General features: G+C 37.5%; 1 protein-coding gene across 2 annotated transcripts in view; it reads right to left on the bottom strand.

Moving 5' to 3' along the window:
* sulf1 (sulfatase 1) overlaps nucleotides 1-20038 on the bottom strand; it is a 120440-nt gene that overhangs the window by 54042 nt on the left and 46360 nt on the right. Inside the window, exon 1 of one of the 2 annotated variants that reach the window (XM_066720871.1) lies at nucleotides 7986-8113. The exons of the other annotated variant lie outside the window; for it this stretch is intronic. The gene's annotated coding sequence lies outside the window, so the exon portion shown is untranslated. Of the gene's footprint in view, nucleotides 1-7985; nucleotides 8114-20038 lie in introns of those variants that run through there. 2 annotated transcript variants of the gene reach the window in all.

The raw sequence follows: 20038 nt of genomic DNA, 5'->3' as shown, positions 1-20038 counted from the left end.
ATGTGGTTTCACAGAGCCCTTGCCTCAAAAAGATGGTCTTTCAAGTTCATTCCAGGAAAGGACAGCTGAGAATGAAGAGCTTCAAAAATCCAGTGCCTAACTTTCAGTGACAGTGGAGCTTTAACTTGTCTCACATCAACACAGAATGCTCCCTGAACTCTCAGCAGAGAAACCTCTTCTGCCGCAGCCCTGCATTCCCCACTCGCCCCTGCCCTTTTAGCCTCACTGTGCACAGACAGCTGAACATGCTGCAAATTGTAATAGTAAATTGTGCCTGGGAAAAAAAGGTCAAACTAATTTAGCATCAAGGTGCCTGTGATAGCCATACATGTCTGTCGAAATGGTTAATTGTTACAATTACAAAGTTCTAAACGCTTGCTTATCCAAGATCAAAGATGGGGGTGTGGGGGGAACAAGCATTTTGTCCTATTCATTTTATGAAGCATCAAAACAGTAGGTGCTGCAGTTCTAAATTCATCATCTCCATCTCTATTTCAATCATTCCTTCTGAATACACATGAAGATTGATTACCTGGTTTAGAGCTATAATGACTCATTCTATCAGGCTGATTGGTTAATGGTCACCCTTTTAACCCCTTGAAATCCTTAACGGAATTAAAACTGTCTTTCAGCACAACCTACAGACATTGATCAAACTCAAAACAAATTGTATTTTATTTTTTCCTCAGAATACACATACATGCCTGGGAAACAGATAATTCCCCCCCCCCCAGCTTTTTTTGGTTTCCATGGTACACTTATTCTGTAGCTAGGCTGCTACTGAATAACCATTAATAGTAACAGTGCTGAGAAGATCCATGAAGTTGTGTTGCACTACACTGAAAATATATTACAAAAACACATTTATTTTCTACACCTAGTGAGAAGTGACTGATGGAAATGATTACACAGTGAATTCAGTCCCATGTAGCATCTTGCAAACTTCCTTCAATCATAAACATTTCCTTGGCAATTCTATCCCCTACTTAACGCAGCTAGAAGCCTTGTGAACAACTTCATAGGAGCTACCTTGTACATCATGATTGAGTATTTTACATCACATTCGGGAACCTGAAACATCTGGATATAACAGCTGCGACACCGAACCTGAAAGTGATGCCAAGTTCACTAAACGTGATAGGCAAATGCAAGAGCCCGGCCTTAAGGTGACGTTCTTCCCTATTTATGATTCATTCTGTCAATTAAATATGTTAAGAACAGGTAAAAAGCAAGAGTCTGAAACAGAACTGAAGAAACTTTCCAGCAATGAACAGCCATTATTGTAGGTGTGAATTAGGAAGAGATGCAAAGTGGAGAAGGCTTGGCTTATTTGATTTGATAAGCAGGACAACAATGCCTCTTCAGCCATCTAAAACCTTCAAAAGGTTTGTAATCTACAAAACACTGTTACAGAACATAACATATTGCAAAAATTATTATTAGGTGAAGCCTTCGCCCAGAAAAAAAAAAAAAAAAAAAGATACGTTAATTCTGTCCAAACAGCAGATGGAGAGCAGCTGCATGCTAACACTCTGCCCCAACAGAAGAGACATTCACCTCAATGTGAAACGTCGCACTCTGTTTAATGACTCGCACCAGAGGCTGTCAGGAATGCAATCTCGGCTATATTGCAGTACAAATACATTTTAATACTTGTTTAATACTTCCTTTAAGTGCTAACCTTATTCTCCGCTGTGAACAAACACTGAACTGAGATTCCAGATACATTGGGTTTTGAGTTTATATGTGCTTTGATTTAGTCTAGATTTTAAACATTTTCTCAAACATCAGTTTACAAGCTGGAAATTAATCTTAGTAAAATAATTTACAAAATGACTTGACTTTTTCTGTTAAAATTATAATAAATGGATCTTGAAAACTTCAAATTGAAGATAAATCCAATACATGTTTTATGCATTTTGTGAAATGCCATTATTTATGTATTTTTAGGATTGGTTACATTTCTAAGAATCCGTGGAACCTGCTGTATTATATTAACAATATAAGCAGTATTTTATTTTCTACTCCTTTTGTGCAGTTTGAAATGCAGGTATAAGCAATCCAATGTACAAAAACAATTACGTCAGAGTAACCAAATAACATTAATGGCAAAGATGCACTTTTTCCAGTAGCTTCTGTGGCATTACGGACATAAGTGCTTACACAAAAGAGTGAGAGAGAAAACAATTTCAATGCCAAGCCATTCAATGAGTGGAAAGTCAAGAGGAAGCCTGATTGCAAAATAGAAACAAAATGAACATGGTCCACACTTCTGCATCTCCAACTCTCCGTGCCTGCAATCATATTTTTTTCCTTGTCAATTTAACACACGTCATTAATATGCATTCAAAGCTGGTGGCCCGCATTTCCCCTGTATTGTAAAAACTCTGCTCCCTTCCGTCTCGGACTGCGCCAGACTCTGCGACCCTTGCCCTCGTGTTTTGTCAGAGCATGAATGCGACCCACAGAAAGCTAATGTAGCAGAGAAAATGGCAATATGGAGCTGAGCTGCCCCACATGTCATTATCTAACTCGCTCTGTCACCCATCACATAGCATGCCTTGTCAAAATATGGGTGCTGTCAAATTGCTAATCCAGTGCCATCACTACTTGAACAATCATTCATCTTAAGTGTACGGGGAGAAAAACGAAAGGCCTGAGAAAAGGTCTGCTGATCTAACAATTCAAGTAAATAGTTTTTGCTAAAATAAATAAATACACAATGCCACATGATGGATTTTGCCCATTTGCTACACATACTGAACTGGAAGCCACAAAATGATATGGGCATTTTTTCATGGCTTTTCTCCCGTTTAGTGAATGGGGAGAAAAAGCTATCGCAGCAGTCCACTGGGGGCTTGTTCCTCCAGCCACCCTACACCATTGCAGTTTAACTCCCTTTAATCCCCCCCAGTGGAGGAGGAGGGGGCTGGACAATAGCTTTACTCGAGCTCAGCCTCGATGCCAGTTCATCTCAAAGCTGGGGAAACATTTCATTTTACAGCAATTTCAAGGTCTGCGTCTCCCCCTGCTGCGCCTCGCTTTCGAGCTAAGGCACAAGACGACCTAGAGGGAGGCTCATTTTAATATTTAATCCTTTCTTTAGTGGCCTCTTCAAGGGCCATCCATGTCAATGTCTTTATAAACCAAGAGAGTTTGCAAATTAAAATTACAAAAAAACCTAAAAAACGCACACATGTGCATAGACTAAGCCAAGGGAACAGGAAGTGATGTGAAAATAACAGCTCTATTTAAATCTAAAAGACCAGGAAAGCTCTCTCCATGGTTGTGTAATGCTTCAGATCTGCCGCAGCTGGAATACACAGGGATGTCAATAGTGTCTAAAACTGCTGTAACAAAAGCCTGACTAATCCAGTTTAAAAGCATACATTTCAACACTTATGAGGTCAGAAGAGTTAACGTGGCATCAGAACAGTTTTACAACAAGCAGAGAAAGTGAGAATTACATTAAATACTTCTTGAGGGATAAAGCTTTAGCACCATTCCTACTTCAGTACAAATGAAACAAACGTTAAACTGTGTAACCAAACGCACCCAAATGATTGGACAAGCCAAGCAATGCATACAGTGTTTGTGTGTGTACATACGTGTGTGTGTGTATGAGTATACACGCATGCACACACACAAAGTATACATGTGTATGGTAGAAAATGAGCCATGGCAATCGACACAATAGTCCTTAAATCATGTCCAATGCAGGTTGTTACCCAGTATGCTTTCTGTTGCAGTGTTTCAGGGTTCTTAATTTCATTTGAAAGATTAAAGCTCAATATCCAGGAAATTATTTTAATCCTCTCAGTTGCAGAGGTGAAAAACAAGAACAAGTAGGAAAACTGAAAATCTTTCTGCAAGACAACATCCCAAATGCCTAGCCCAACATAATCCCTAAAAGCATGCCGACACTAGGCTGTTGAGAGGGAGAATTGGGATTTGTGTGGGGTAGACTCTTTGATAATCCCCAAGGCCCAAATTGTGCAAAGGTTATGATAAGGGCAGGATGTACACACTAGCTAACCATTATTCAAGGCCATGGCTTAGATAATCTAGTTAGCCTAGATTAAAACTGGAGGGGAACAAGTCACTATTTAAGTAATTCATAGTATTCCCGATGCCGATAATGAACTGTAAGTTTTATACATATCAGCTTTAAAAAAAAAAAAAAGTAAAAATCGAAGGGTCCAGGTCCAAGTCTGGTTTAAATTCTCCTGTTGCGTATTTGGATATTGCAGCACTTGAGTCACATCTTTACTTTTAGCAGCAGCTAGAAACATGTTGTCTCAAAAGGGTTTTAGGGCCTTGACCAGCACTAAGGCCAGTAAATAGACCACACACCTGCAGCTCTGCGATTTAAAGCAATTGACATTGAAATTAAGATAATATTTCGGAAAAGAGAGAAAAAAAGCCTTTCATTTATTCTGGGGCTGCCAGTTCCAGAGAATACAAAATAAATCAAATTAAGAAATGTAAAATATGTGCAATGGAGTGCAATGACCACATGAGCAGTTATCATTGATTCACTTATTATTTATAACTTTTCCTAGTACTAGCCTATTTTTTTTTCCTAGCAAGATTAACCATTTGCGGTTCAGAGACGTGCTCCTTTCAAAGAATAAAACCCTCAGTCACACCTGGTGGTTTTATGAAGTGAGCAGCTGAAAGAGGACATTATGACCAAACCACAATGGAGGGGGTCTCTGTTCCGGCCAGAAAGAGGCTGACTCAATCGCAGCAGCTGCTGCCATAAGAATGGAGCCTATAAGTGCCCTTGTCTATACATAATTTGATGGGTCTCTGTGTAGGCAAGCTTACTTCTTTAGAGAGGGATGTGTAATTTGGTCCTCTCTATGGTCATAAATATGGCACGCAGGTCAGATACTTCTTGATGGACATTTTTAATTGAGTTTAAAGAAATATGAAATTATTAGCCTTTACCCAAACAGCTGTAACGGTTTAACATTATAATCAAACTTGGTTTAACCAAATATTAATAAAGTTGGAATTATGGAATATAAAGATAATATAAAGTAACCAGTTAAACTAACAAATTTAAATAAATGCAATGTAATCTGTTAAGATGTTATCACCAGGTCAAGTAACCAAACCACTTCAAGCAACCGTCTTCAGCATAGACACACCTAGATTTCGACCGGCATTTTACATTTTATCAAAAAATGCATTTGAACTCAAGGAAATAAAAAGATAAATGTGTAAACAAGGTTATTTGAGTATACACAAGATGATCAAATTGAATGTATTAAAATTCTAGAAGAGTGTAAATGAGACAAGCAAGTATTTTATGACATGTTAATGTATCCATCTGACCCCAAACAGGAAGCATTTGTCTTCAAAACCTTGTCAGGTGCTTTGTTTGTGCAGTATTTAATTTGTGCAATCATCAACCCTTACCTTAAAATACCTTTGGGTTTCAAAATAAGCTTTTCATTACGTACATCCACAATAGATATGAGCCATTGCAGCTTGTTTAAAGCAGCCCCTAGCCTCATGCAAATCAACAGCACCAGGCCAATCATAACAGTATAAAAACTAGTACTGTAATTTTTAAATATCACCTTATAAAACAAGTAGTCTATGGAGGGAAAATCTTGATCACTTAATTTTATTTCGATACTGTGTTGGACTTTCTATTTTTTTTTTTTTTTAAGCCAGTGCAGTTTACTTAACACCTTACAGCAGTTAAGGTTTGCGAGGTAATTTTAGAAGTTATTGAATTTCGTTTAACACCTTGTAGCAATGTACTTTTTCCTTGGGAAAAAGTGAAACTGGCTGGAGGACTACTGCAGTTTTATAGCTCTGAGGAACATCTGTTTTCCTTCATAAAGTAAGGAATACTGGGATGAGGGCAGGTCACAATCAGGTGAGATCTATTAAAACCTGTTTTGTCTGGCACATAATGCAGCCCCCAGTGCATTAACTCTAGATAAAAGGGCAGTGTAGCTAAATCTAACTGATCTACAATAAAGGTTAAACTATAAATAGGGATCAGTAACAAAAGCTCCATCACATTGATCATTCAATTCACAAAACTTAAAATTGCTCAAATGTGAAGTTAAAATAAACTGAAGTCTGGCTAGCTGCCTTGAAACTAGACAATTATTCTAAGGGTTGCATTTCCCATGTGCTGGTTGTCAGTAACATATGACTTATTCACACTTGAATTAATACTACCATTAAGTAAAGGTATTTAATTACTTATACTAATCCATCAACCACACCATAAAATCCTCAAGCTCCAGGAAAAACAAACAAACCAAACTAAAAACAAGAAGAAGTGTAAAAAAAAAAAAAAAAAAGCTGCATCTCATCCTTAATCTACAACATGGACTTGACAAAATCTGATAATTTACAGTAATATATCATATTATCATTATTATTAATGATAATAATAATAAAGGATCCATGACAGTATGATTCTGTCCAAATGTATTCATAAATACTGTCCGTTGCAACACTGTAATAAAGCTCTTCAGCGGGAGGTATCCTAGTTGGTGGTTGTCACATCGAGCAATGCTGGGAGATGTTGGGACAGTATAAATGATGGTCTGTGCCTTATTGAGTGTTCAGGGAGGATAAATATTACAATTTCTATTTGGGAGCACCGGAGAAGACACAAAGTGACTACATTACAGGAAAAAAGAAACATACAGAGCACAAAGGTAGGCAGTGTTTCTCTCAATATGGTGAGATATCACCTTTCAGCTGGAGGCCTGCTGTGTAATTTTAGAGTATATTTGTGGTCCTTAAAACAGTCCTGTATACAATAGCACCATGCACAACGCACATCGAAAATATATTACTTAATCACTGGAATTTACTGCATTTTTTCAGAGACAGATTAAGAAAATGAAATTGTCATTATTTCAGCACTCAAACATAACTTGATAAAATCAGAGTTAGAATGATAGCAAACCTTTCATATTAGAATATGTATGCAGGATCTAGACCTGTGTAGAGGCTCAATCAAAGATCAAAGCCATACATGTTGTTTTGTTTTTGGGGGTGGGGTGGAATGTAAATGTCAAAGACAGTGATTAACGCGCCGATTTCTGAGAAAAGATGGCAGGTTATATACAGTGTACATCTATTGACAGGTGCAAATTCCAGTAATATTTCTGTGTAAGCCAAGATTGTGGTTTTAGAAATGTGAACCAATAGCACAACCACAGCACTGACATATCACAAATAGATTCAACCCACACAGTTTTCATATTTGATATTTTCTTATTAATTTTTTATTTATTATTTAAGCAATATTACTTAAATCTGTCTAATTAACCTACATAAGTATACTGTTACTCCAATCTGTCACTTTAACTTGCAGATTCTTATGAGTGGGCAGTTAATCAAAGTACAGCTCTGTTAATCAATCACCTGTTAAACAATTCTACGTGTGTATGTATGCAAATACTACCCCCTCCCCACTTTCCAAAATAATACAAAACTGCTTTATAATCACAAAGCAACTTTGCACTTAATTTACATTCATAGTATTAATTTAATCAACAATACCATACAATTTAAGAGCAATACAGATAATAGTTGAACAAATATTTGAGTAAAGGGAACCTTGCATACAAAATGCAACTATAAAATTGTATTCACTTTAAGAAAACAATAGTTTAGTCAGAAATATTGTATTTACATCTTACAGATAATGCATATACATCTCCTTTTATTATTAATACAAAGGAAAAAAACACTACTCTAATATTGTGAACCTAACTTTTAATTAAATCAATGTCAAAATTGATTTAATTTGCCAAAACAAGAGCAAAGCCCCCTTATTGAGCTGTGCATGAAGATTCTACTCAGAGCCAAGTTTGACAGAGCAACTAATAATCCAATTAACTACATAATTTCATCTGTTACACCTTCCTTAAACAAATGCCAGAATACATTTCAGGGACAGAGAATTAAAAGAAAGAAAGAAAAAAGCTTCCATGTACCTTTCAGCTGCAGCAGTGAATATAATGCAAACACCGCTTTTGAAACAAGCTTCAGATCTTGGCAAACATGGCTGGGCCCCCTTCAGTCCACTTTGTAACTATCCTGGCTGGCTTGAAATTCAGTCCCCCTGTCAAGCACCAATCTTTTGTAGTGCTCCCCTGTCACACAGCCAACCTTCTTTCTCAGGATATGCTTGCATATGCATGAAGAGAGACAACCATCCTTCCCTTGTTCCTTTATCTCAGCGGTGAACTACACTCTGGAACTAAGCTTTATTCATTTTTAAGTCTCCTAATTAGCAGTTATTGTTCGTCGTCTGACAGTGAGGGGAAAAGACCTTATAGCTTGCACACTAAATCATGTCAGGAATCCAACTTTGCAAGTGAATCAATCTTCCCGCAGTGGACTTGTATATAAATGAGAGGGAGGGGCTGAGCTTGATGAATACAATACTGTTATTACAATGCTGGGTTAAAAAGACATCTTGATTTCTCCCTTTTTTCTTCTCAAAAGTGACAGACAGATCATGTTTTCACTTCCTCCCACCCTGGTACTCCCCCATTGCCTTTTTTTTTTTAATCAGTCTATACAAATACTTTCTCTCCAGGTGATAACTCATACCCCGATTGGGGGCAGAGATTAATCTCGTGCAAGTTGAGGCACAACTCCTATGGTGGTACAGAGCAGCTTTCATCTGTCTGGCAGCAGTATAGGGGGTTAAAGATGCAATCCACTTATTTGCAAAAGGATAGAAAGTTGGTTCATTATGGCAACTTTGAGTATTCAGAAAGGCTACTGCGTAAAGAAAAATAAACACAGGAATCTGGAATATGCACCTGGCTTTATCTTATCTCTGACTTGTGGTATCAAACCATAAACAATTATAGATGCAAAAAGCAATGGAAAGAAACAAAACAAAGAAAAACAGCATCTTCTGAAAATTAGGGTCTAATTGCAATTAGGTAGGTTGTGGGCAGAAACATTATTTTTCTTATTTCTTTTTCTAATATATCCATTTTGGCTTTTTCTTATAGGAAAATATAAGGCTTTTCTTATCAGTTCAGCACCTGGTAAAGAGAAAACGTCTTTGTTCCCTAGAGTCTCGTCTAATTCCCTGAAGTACACAGAGGCACGCAGGCAGTGAAAAGGTTTACTGTTTGCTCTGTAGACGTGCCTATTGACTGCCCTCAATTGACTGAAACTTCATCTGATAACTCTCTACAGTGCATGCTGTCTCACTGAAGTAAAGCACACGGGCACATATTCCCATGGACTAATACACACACTGTTCTCAGATTCAATTTTTACTTTCTTCGCAAGACCAGTGATAAAGTGAAGATCATACCAGAGGCAGGATTAATTAAAGCCGAGCCTTATTAAACTTCTTCAGTGTCTAGTTTAAGTTTCCATCGTACAGCATGGATCACCATTTTGGAAAGGGAAAGAAATACATTCAAATTCATATCCTAAAATAAAGCGTATAATATTTTCTTGTATTTAATTTCCTGTTACTATGCAGGAACAGATGGCTGAGCTATCCTGTCCACATCCGTGACATATTGAATGAATACTTTCATATAGAAGAAACTCCTCAGGAAGTGCAACAGCAGCACATTCTCGCTAAACTTCACAAACAGGCCCATTTCCATTATCACACTGATCTCGGCGCTGGCATGCACAGCCTTCGAATTATAAACAGGTAACACAGGTCAATGGGTCTACAATCAAGGGCAAAACAAAGAGGGCATCAGCTAGAAGTACTTTGTGTTTTTGCTCTAACGGTTAGGCTATCTAATACTCTAATTGCTAGAGGTAAACTGTGTATAATGAATAACACTTAAAACTTTCAGAAGAAACAATAAAATACCCCTTTTATTAATTTAATACTGATTAGTTAAATCTTCAAAGAAAGTTTCACAGAAAAGCTTCACATTGGAAATAGAATATTAGCATGTTATTTCATCCCTGGTTCTTTGAAATGGAATTCTTCTCTTTCACCAAAAAGGATGTCTCACTTAAACAGTCTTATTCCATTAAATCCAAGTCTTAATCTGTATAACTAGTAAAACATATTACAAAAATATGTTAAAGATGTGCCCTGGAACATAGCTCACAAGGCTGAATAAGTATTTCAAATGGCCAGTAATCTATTGGGGGGGACAGGATGTGACCAAGGAGAAGCCCTGTCTATCACATGCTGATTTTCTCCAGATACAGTGATATAGGCTGATCCTTTGACCTCTCGTGTGACCGTGTCCTCCCACATTAATAGAAGTCTTTTAATATATATATTCTGGCTTTTTTCATCACAATTTGAAATCACCAGCTATCAAAACTTGGCTTACCACAACAACTTCCACACTGCTTCAGAGGAGACGACATCTTCTTATGTTCTCCGATAATCTCAACCACTAATTTTCCCAATGCAAGCCTGGAATGCTTACATTCCCTCTTTACACCAAGGAGAGGATTTGATGCAGCTGGAACAGCTAACACCCTGCCAGCACCTGAACAGACACAGAAGTTGCTAGCCTGGATAAAATAACTGACTTCCATTTGCAGGCAGCTGTGTACCCCTCTTGGGAACTTGCAGCCAAAGCCAGCAATGGCATAAACTGCATTTGAGAGCAGTTCATCCTGCCTTTTCAATATATTTAATTGACATAGACCTAGACCAATTTAAAAAACGTAGACCCACCGTGAAACACAAACTCTAATTTAAAAATAGAATGTGGCTTGTGTCAATCTAAACTATGATGAGAGTACAGGTGTGTACTTTGTGATTCACAAGTAGGACAGAAGTTAAAATTTGGTTTAACGGCTTTCATATGCAGAGATCACACACCTTACAAATGTTTGTTAGCCATGGACAGTAACAGCAGTTAAGGGCATCTGTAACGCACTCAGAAGATTGAAGCAAACAAGAAATACAAGTAAAATCTGTTGCATCGCACTTCCAATTCAGCTGGCTTCCACTACAGCTACCCGTGGATGACATGGTAACTCTCACACTTGTAATCCATGTGTTAAACCCATTAGGACATGAAATCCATCTACAGGTGCCATGGAAAGAAAGGAGTGTATTATATCCGTTTCCCTCAATAATGGAAACAATTGTAGAAAATGTTTTGCTTAATACAAATAACAGGACACTGTCAATAAAACCTTTCTTTTCAATGTAGCTATTACGTTTTATTTTTTAGAAAATCACATTTTGAACAAATGTATAGGCAGCAGATTTAATTGACAGCAATTAAATGCACAACATCAACAAGAGTCAATGATATGTTTAAAGATTAAGAATGCAAGTATTGATCAATAACTGTGAAAAATATGCTGTACATAACGTCAGATTGGAGCTGTGTACAGTCTGATTCTTATTCATTTTACAAATGTAAATTGATAACTGCAGCATACTTCCGTAAATTGTTTTCATTACAATCTCTGCAAGGCACTGCATGCTCGATTGATAGGGTATCAAAGTTTATCATCATAAAACAATTTCCTATGTTTGTCCTGTCATATCAGCATGATTAGGTTATAAATGAGAATGAGTAAATCAAACAGCCATTGCTCTTTTGAGGAAGATGCTGGTTTCCCTGGAGCACTAATGCACAATGAAAAAAGAGCCGATTTAATTAATTACTACATTTGCATTGATCTAAATCCACAGCTCACATCGAGTTGTAAACATGAGGAATGCCACTTGCATATGAAAATCGACATCCGGTTTAACTTCACCAAAGAGCCCGTTAGGGGAAACTCTTTTTCATTACATCAAATAGCACTTTATCAGCAAGGGCCAATACGACTCCTTTTGATTTCTTGTCTGTATAACAGCTGCCAGTGATGTGTTAATTACATTTGCAAGCATGATAGTCATTATCAATAACTTTACAAAACCCAACCTGCGGCATGACCATTTGGCAGACTATAACTAGCATTGTAAAGTCCTGTGGCCTGTCTTTAGGAGATCTATGCCAAATTCAAAGGCCAAAGGTTCAGTCTCACTCAGCCTGCGGAACCTACTGAACATGTGCAGAGTTCACCAGACAGCAGCCTTGCACTTGTCAGCTACTGGAGCTCAATGGCACACTGTCCAGGATGTGGATATACTTCTGGCTGAACTCTCGCTGCTAACCTATTTCTCCTGCGGGGCCCGATAATCCCCGCAGAGAGTCTGGTCTCAGAGATTCAAATGGCGCAGATGTGGAATTGCTCCCCAGGAGACAGATACTATGCCAATGTTGAAGTAGTGTGCAGCCGATCTTCAATCTCACTAGCAAAAAAGAGGGCCTCAAAAAGCTGCATGTTAATGTTAATTCCCCTCAATGAAATGTTAATTCACCAGCCAAACAACGGGTCCTGCCTCGGAGGACAAATCCCAGGAGAAGGAAACAGCCAAAAATTTACCAACTTTGTATTTAGTTATTTATTATTTTGTTGGAGACAAATACGACAGCTAAAAACACAATTAAATAATAAAAAAAAATAGTTTTGTTGGGGTCCTCCCCAGTATTACAATTAGGAGAAAACAAAAAAATAAGGATGCTTACCACAGCTGATACAAAATTAAAACAGTAGCCCTGTGGCCATCTGCAACGGTCATTCATATTAAGTGCTCCTCTGTGTAGGTAAAAGGGGCCATTGATTATACATTACAGCCATACTGCCAATAGCTTTACACTGCAGGTGGATACATATCTGCCCCAGGTTTGCCTTTGAACATCACAGGGTGCTAGAGTCCTGGATAATCCATTTCCAATGACAGGTTAATGTAAGATCGATCTAAAAAAACACTTTGTACCTTCTACTTTGATTCCCCTCCTTTGGACTGCATGTGGATTAAAAATGATCAAATAGTTTTTCACCAAGGATCAAAATGAATCCTGTTCATTTCCAGTCTGTGTAGCAGGTGCCAGTAGAGTGCTGGGTCAATTACTCTGCTTCCATCTTGGAAAACCTCTTCCTGTATGGCTGTAATGAGCACAGCCCCTTCTCCTACATACTTGCCACTGTGTGGGAGTCCTGAACCCCTGTTACAAATACATAGGCCAATACAGCAAATACACACAGTAGTGTGCAAAAGTTTTAGGCAGGTGTGAAAAAATGCTGTAAAGTAAGAATACTTTCACAAAATAGATTATATTTATCAATTAACTAAATGCAAAGTGAGTGAACAGAAGAAAAATCTAAATCAAATCCATATTTGGTGTGACCACCTTTTGCCTTCAAAACAGCATCAATTCTTCTAGGTACGCTTGCACACAGTTTTTAAAGGAACTCGGCAGGCAGGTTGTCCCAAACATCTTGGAGAACTAACCACAGTTCTTCTGTGGATTTAGGCAGCCTCAGTTGCTTCTCTCTCTTCATGTAATCCCAGACAGACTCGATGATGTTGAGATCAGGGCTCTGTGGGGGCCATACCATCACTTCCAGGACTCCTTGTTCTTCTTCACGCTGAAGATAGTTCTTAATGATCTCAGCATTGAGGATACCATTAATTCTGACCAAATCCTCAACTACATTGCAGAAATGCAGCCCCAAACTTGCAAGGAACCTCCACCATGCTTCACTGTTGCCTGCAGACACTCATTCATGTACCGCTCTCCAGCCCTTCGGCAAACAAACTGCCTTCTACTACAGCCAAATATTTCACATTTTGACTCATCAGTCCAAGGCACCTGCTGCCATTTTTCTGTACCCCAGTTCCTGTGTTTTCTTGCACAGTTGAGTAGCTTGGCCTTGTTGCCACATCGGAGGTATGGCTTTTTGGCCGCAAGTCTTCCATGAAGGCCACTTCTGACCAGACTTCTCTGAACAGTAGATGGCAGAAAACAGTGGGACCCTGGTACACCCAATTCTGAGCTGATGGCACTGCTGGACATCTTCCAATTGCGAAGGGAAGTAAGCATGATGTGTCTTTCATCTGCTGCAGTAAGTTTCCTTGGCCGATCACTGCGTCTACGGTCCTCAATGTTGCCCGTTTCTTTGTGCTTCTTCAAAAGAGCTTGGACAGCACATCTGGAAACCCGTCTGCCTTGAAATGTCTGCCTGGGAGAGACCTCACTGATGCAGTAGAAATACCTTGTGTCTTGTTGCTGTGCTCAGTCTTGCCATGGTGTATGACTTTTGACAGTAAACTGTCTTCAGCAACCTCACCTTGTTAGTTGAGTTGTTCCTCACCCAGTTTTATTCCTCCTACACAGCTGTTTCTGTTTCAGTTAATGATTGCGTTTCAACCTACATATTGAATTGATGATCATTAGCACCCGTTTGGTATAATTGTTTAATCATACACCTGACTATATGCCTACAACATCCCTGACTTTGTGCAAGTGTACCTAGAAGAATTGATGTTTTGAGGGCAAAGGGTGGTCACACCAAATATGGATTTGATTAAGATTTTTCTTCTGTTCACTCATTTGCATTTAGTTAATTGATAAATATAATCTATTAACATGTCTATTTTTGAAAGCATTCTTACTTTACAGCATTTTTTCACACCTGCTTAAAACTTTTGCACAGTACTGTACATAACACTTATTGTAACACATATGCAACCTAGACCAGATCTCTAGACCTAGATCTCTTTTCCAAAGCCAGAAAATAGTAGAAACATTTTAGAAATGGACTGAATTTAAAAAAAGGCTCTATATTGATTGATTTTATTGGTTTCCTTTTGTTTTTCTGTATTTAATTAGTCCTTATACTTTATGCTTTCTTATCATTGGTGTGTTATATTTGGTATGCCTTCTTTGTTTTACTTTACTCCCCAACTCAAAAAAAACAAACAAACAAAAAAAAACACTTTAAAGGGTGTTATCCATCAAAGTGCGACCACAGGGCCTGGGATGAAAACAAGGCACACGCTCTAAAGACATCAAGCCATAATGTTAAAACATCTGGAGAACTAGAGAGCACACAAAGGTTGAGCTAATAACCATTAACAATTTCAATACAAAATGTTCCTTTTCTGCACTAATTCGGTAATGATATATTATAAATTACATTTAATTAATAGAAACAAGGGTCATCATTATTAATCTGTTAGATTACCTTTTTCTAAACACACAACCCTCAAAGAGTGTGGGAACCTGAAGTGTCGATGACCTTTGACCTGTTGTGTCAGGTGGGGGAGCCTAGCTCTGAGAAGATCGCACACCGGTCTACAAAGTACACATTTAAGTGAAATCAAGTTTCGTGGTCGTCTTCAACCAAGGTTATATTGGAGGGTAACAGAAATAAATGTTCAACTATAGTCAAGTTCTGGAAATTCTGTAAGTCTCATTTTGTAGCTATACCAAGCTACATGTTAGGTTTAGCTCAAATGGAAGCACAATATGCGTATCCCTTGTAACTTCCTGCCCAGTTTTCCATATTTAAATTTCCATGGAAGGACTTATTCTCTTTTTCATAGTCATCTCGGAAGTTGATTCTTCAAACTAAATAGCTTCCCTGATGTTTTGTGTTTGGGTTCCGTTCCTTGACGCTCTGTAATGTATTAAAATGTATGAGGCTTTATCCTCCCAGTTCAAATAGAGCCCAGCTCCATTATTACAGGCCGTAATTACACACACGGTGGAGGGTAGACCCCCTCAGAGTGAATGTCATTGTTTACCACTGGGAAAGCGAAATAACAGAGTTGGCAGTGTTTAGGCAGAGTGCTGCACTGCTGACCCAGAAGTGGGCATTAACAAGCATTAGCAGCAGGGTAGCTTACAGAAACACAACTCCAGGCCCCTTTTGGCAAGGGGTCACTGGCAGCAATGGTGGAAGCACCTACTTAGGCAGGACTGAATGGAATAAACAGGGAACAGGGGCCAAAAAGGAAAACACCTATTTTGCATTGTGCTTGACTTTGTTCTTGAAAATCCATTGAGAAGAAAGTTTGACCAACGGCAGTGGCAGACATCTCAGGAGAATCTCTACACGGCAAAAGCCAGAAAACATGGAGACAAAGACCCTTTTCAACAAACCTTGCATCTCTCTCTCTCATTTTACTTTGCTAGAACAGCAGTCCTGAGAGTGTAAAAATAGACTGACCTGTTGTTAAATGCATGTGCAAATATGTTTAACTTGAATGTTATTGTTGAATATGAAATGCTGGAAACCATATTTATTGTTGTACAGCACCATATTTTACTAGGCTGCATTGAGACATGGTACTAGATGAAATTTCTACAAAAAGATTCTAACAATACTGCACACAGTATATTTAAATCTTGTATTTATTATTTTACTTGCCAATTTTCCTGAGCACGAGCATCAAATTATTTATTTTGACTGTTATACAGAGGGGGAAAACAACTAGGCCTAATTAAATACAAAAAAATAGGAAGGAATTCTAATAGTTAGGAACATGGTGTTCAGCTCCACAGAATGTGAAATATTTTCTAGGATTTGCCATGAGCTAAGTAGACAAAGAAATCAACACATACCAATCATTATTTCCAGGTTTGTTCCGGCCATTCTTTGTCTGGGAAAAACCAATCAGGCCTAAGGGTGACAGCCCTAATTCCATGTAAAAATATCCTCAGGGACGGAATTACCGAATAAGATACCTGCATATAACTGTATAAAGGCTGAGGCAAAGAGAGAATGTACAAGCTTACTATTGTGAGACGTATAAAGGCAACTCTTCTGTGCGCATATGTATGTGTGCATGTTTTATATATTTCTGTTTATAACCGTACTATATTAAATACTTTCATTATTACTTGATTTGTAATATTTGCTAATTTGTATTATATATACTAACAACATTACAGGCTGATGAATATATTTACCTTAAAGCAAGATTTACTACCTCCACCACATACAACACTCCAGTGGCTTTATAAACGCTGTCATATAGGAAATGACTTCCTCCGTTTTAGCACTAACATCTGATAATGACATTAACAAGGTAGCAGCAGTATGTATGAACACTCACATTCCTCCCCAGGGGGAATTCAGAGAAGTCTTAGCTAAAGTTTTTCAATGTGCATTGTCAGGTCATGTCAGCTCAGAATATGGACTTTTGCCATTTCTCACGTTAATCTTTCAGTTTGTTAATTTCTGTGGGAATCTTAGGACCTGGAGTAGCAGAAATTTAATTGACAGCTGATGAGAATTGGAAAATTGTGGAGTAGGAGGTGTAGATAAATGGAAAAACTAAAAACAAAACCTATTTTATTGCATTTGAATTCCAGGCTATAAGGCAAAACAAAAGGTGAACATTGCGAAAGGGGGCATAGACTTTCTATAGACACTGTGTGTGTGTGTGTGTGTGTGTGTGATATATATATATATATATATATATATATATATATATATATATATATATACACACACACACACACACACACACACACACACACACACACAGTTTATTAATGTATTTATTTGGTAAGATCACACATCTCTCATTAATTGACACAAAATGTTAAATTTTCAGAACACATATTCCAAGGGAATCTCTTAGCTGTGTTGTGTAAAAGTGCTACTAATAATACAATAAAGAAAAAGAGACTGAGACAATTGTTTACTACATTTGCTTCCATTAACAGAAAGCAGAATGTAGCAAATGACATTGTAAGTAGCTTTAGAGTTCTGCATTAATGAGAAGGAGACGCACCTTGTGATCTTTTCAACAAGGGCTTCACCCGCTCACCTTGCCACCTTCTGTTTGTTATTAATAGACTCGAGACCTATCACTATGTGTTTGTTATGCATAGACTCCGGATCTATCACTGTGAACCTCACAGGGCCAGAGTGAAAACAATGACACTGTCATTAGCTGCTTTAGCACAGTGTGGAATGACATGATCTTTGCACTGACATTCCAGGCCAATGGATATTAATAGCACTGCTGCTCTGTGGCTGCCGAGAAAAGAAAAACACCTACAACTGTGGTGGCATTGGATCTCTGACATATCGTGTCTAAATAGAGTCCAAATAAATAATAAAGAAAACTTAAACAAGATACTGAAATTATCCACATACATACATAGTTATTTCAACCTTTTTAGTTATTCCCCAAATCAGCGAAAAAGTCAATATGGATTTCCATTCTGTAGGTGTCACATAATCATATGATGAGCTTCTTCATATTATATATATATATATATATATATATATATATATATATATATATATATAGAGCGAGAGAGCGAGAGAGAGAGAGTTTAGTGTATTAAAAAAATTAGGACGTTGTTATAAATGCTGCTTTGGTAAGAAATTATATGAGGAGATAATTAAGCTACTAAACCCTAAATGAGCATGACTGCATCAATGTCATCTGCTTGATCTACCTGTAACTTTATCTGTAATCGAATGCAAATTATAATTTAAATTCAAATTGTGGAGCTGTTTCTTTTGACTTATTTCATTAAAGTGTTGTAGTATTCCCAGTTTGGTACAGTGGACATATTTGTGGTTTCTAATGTTTTTTTTTTTTTTTTTTCTTATAGAAGAAACCCAGTTAAGACTCCATAAACAATAGTCTGCAAATTATCTGCAAAATCTATTAGGTAACAGCAGGGTTTAATTGGAAAAATCTGGAAAACTTCTTCAACACCTTTTGTTAAAACCCTTGCCCATGCCAGGGACCAGGGAAAAAAATCATGTAATTTTTCACCAATTCACAATTTCCCACACATCCACAAATATCAGTTTCTTGCTTCATGCTTGCAGAAACTCTAAATGCTATTGTTTTCCACCACTTCTATGTTGATTCCACCGTGTAACTTTTTTTTGTTTGTTTTTTTGTTCCTGGGTAGTAAGTGCTATTTCTTAATTGCTTATGCCTCAAAAGTATAGAAAATGGCTGTTATTCCCCACAAACTTTGCTTTTGTTACCAGGACAGTAATATTTGTAATTTACCTATTTCCAATGAGAAAACGGGCAAATTTGTGTCTTTTTGTTCACATAAAGTCAGAAAAAAAAAAAACATATGAATCCAAATTAACATGTATTAACGTAATACAAAAATGACTACAAAAGATTTAGAACTGAGTAGTTTTTCGAGATTTACGATTATACTGTATTTACTCATTGGAAATAGGTAAATTTCAAAATATCACTGTCCTGGTCACAAAAGCAAAGTTTGTGGGGAATAATAGCCATTTTCTATACTTTTGAGGCATAAGCAATTAGGAAATAACACTTACTACCCAGGAACAAAAACTGTGTTACATAGTGTTCTCAAATGTAGCTGTATTTATCTTCTACAGATACTGATATATGAAAAATTCCAGCAACAAGAATGTCCCCTGATTTAAGCATATACACACACTAATATTTGTCCATATACATTTTGCTTGGCTCCTACTTAAACCTCCTCCCACTACCTTTTCTGCCCAACTTTGGTTTATCTTGGCTAAATTATTGCTTAAAAAACGTTATCCTTACAACATTAACACTATGATGAGAATGTTCCAGAAACACACACTGAGTGTATCACTCCATTACCTGCTACACATCTCTAATCTTATCATACTTTGCATCATATTACAAATAACATGGCTATTCTTTCAGTGTAATATCCTTTACTCTGGCAAAGGACTCTGGTTTGGGACACACATGGAGTGGGTTATTTCAACGGGAACTCTTGTCAAGGGCTTCACTTTTGAAGTGACCTTGAGAAACATTAGTTGAATGTGTTACATTTTTCAATGATTTGGATTGAAACTGAAGCCCCACACCAATTAAACTAATAAACTGTAATTACGAGGAAATGTTCACATCTTTATTAAAACATTCATTTGTACGGTTGGTAAACCAAAAGCTTATCAAAAGCATACACGACATTCTCTTTGCTTTTCTTAAAAATAACTTAATTTGCCAAAGCTTTGTAATAGTGCATCCCTCATTATGCAGTATATGTTTTGGAGATTGCTAAACGAATGGTTACAGTCACTTTGCTATCCATAGAACAAAGGCTTCTTGTTCTAGATTCCAAATTCCAAACATGTTCCAAAGCAGGGCAGTCATTTGAAAGTATCCTACCTCAGTTATACAGGCATACAAAAGATGGTCTGTACTTGAACAAACAGATGCTTAGCCTCG

This window comes from Amia ocellicauda, chromosome 2 (assembly GCF_036373705.1).
Source record: "Amia ocellicauda isolate fAmiCal2 chromosome 2, fAmiCal2.hap1, whole genome shotgun sequence".
NCBI lineage: Eukaryota > Metazoa > Chordata > Actinopteri > Amiiformes > Amiidae > Amia > Amia ocellicauda.
This window is presented reverse-complemented; position numbering and strand designations above follow the sequence as displayed.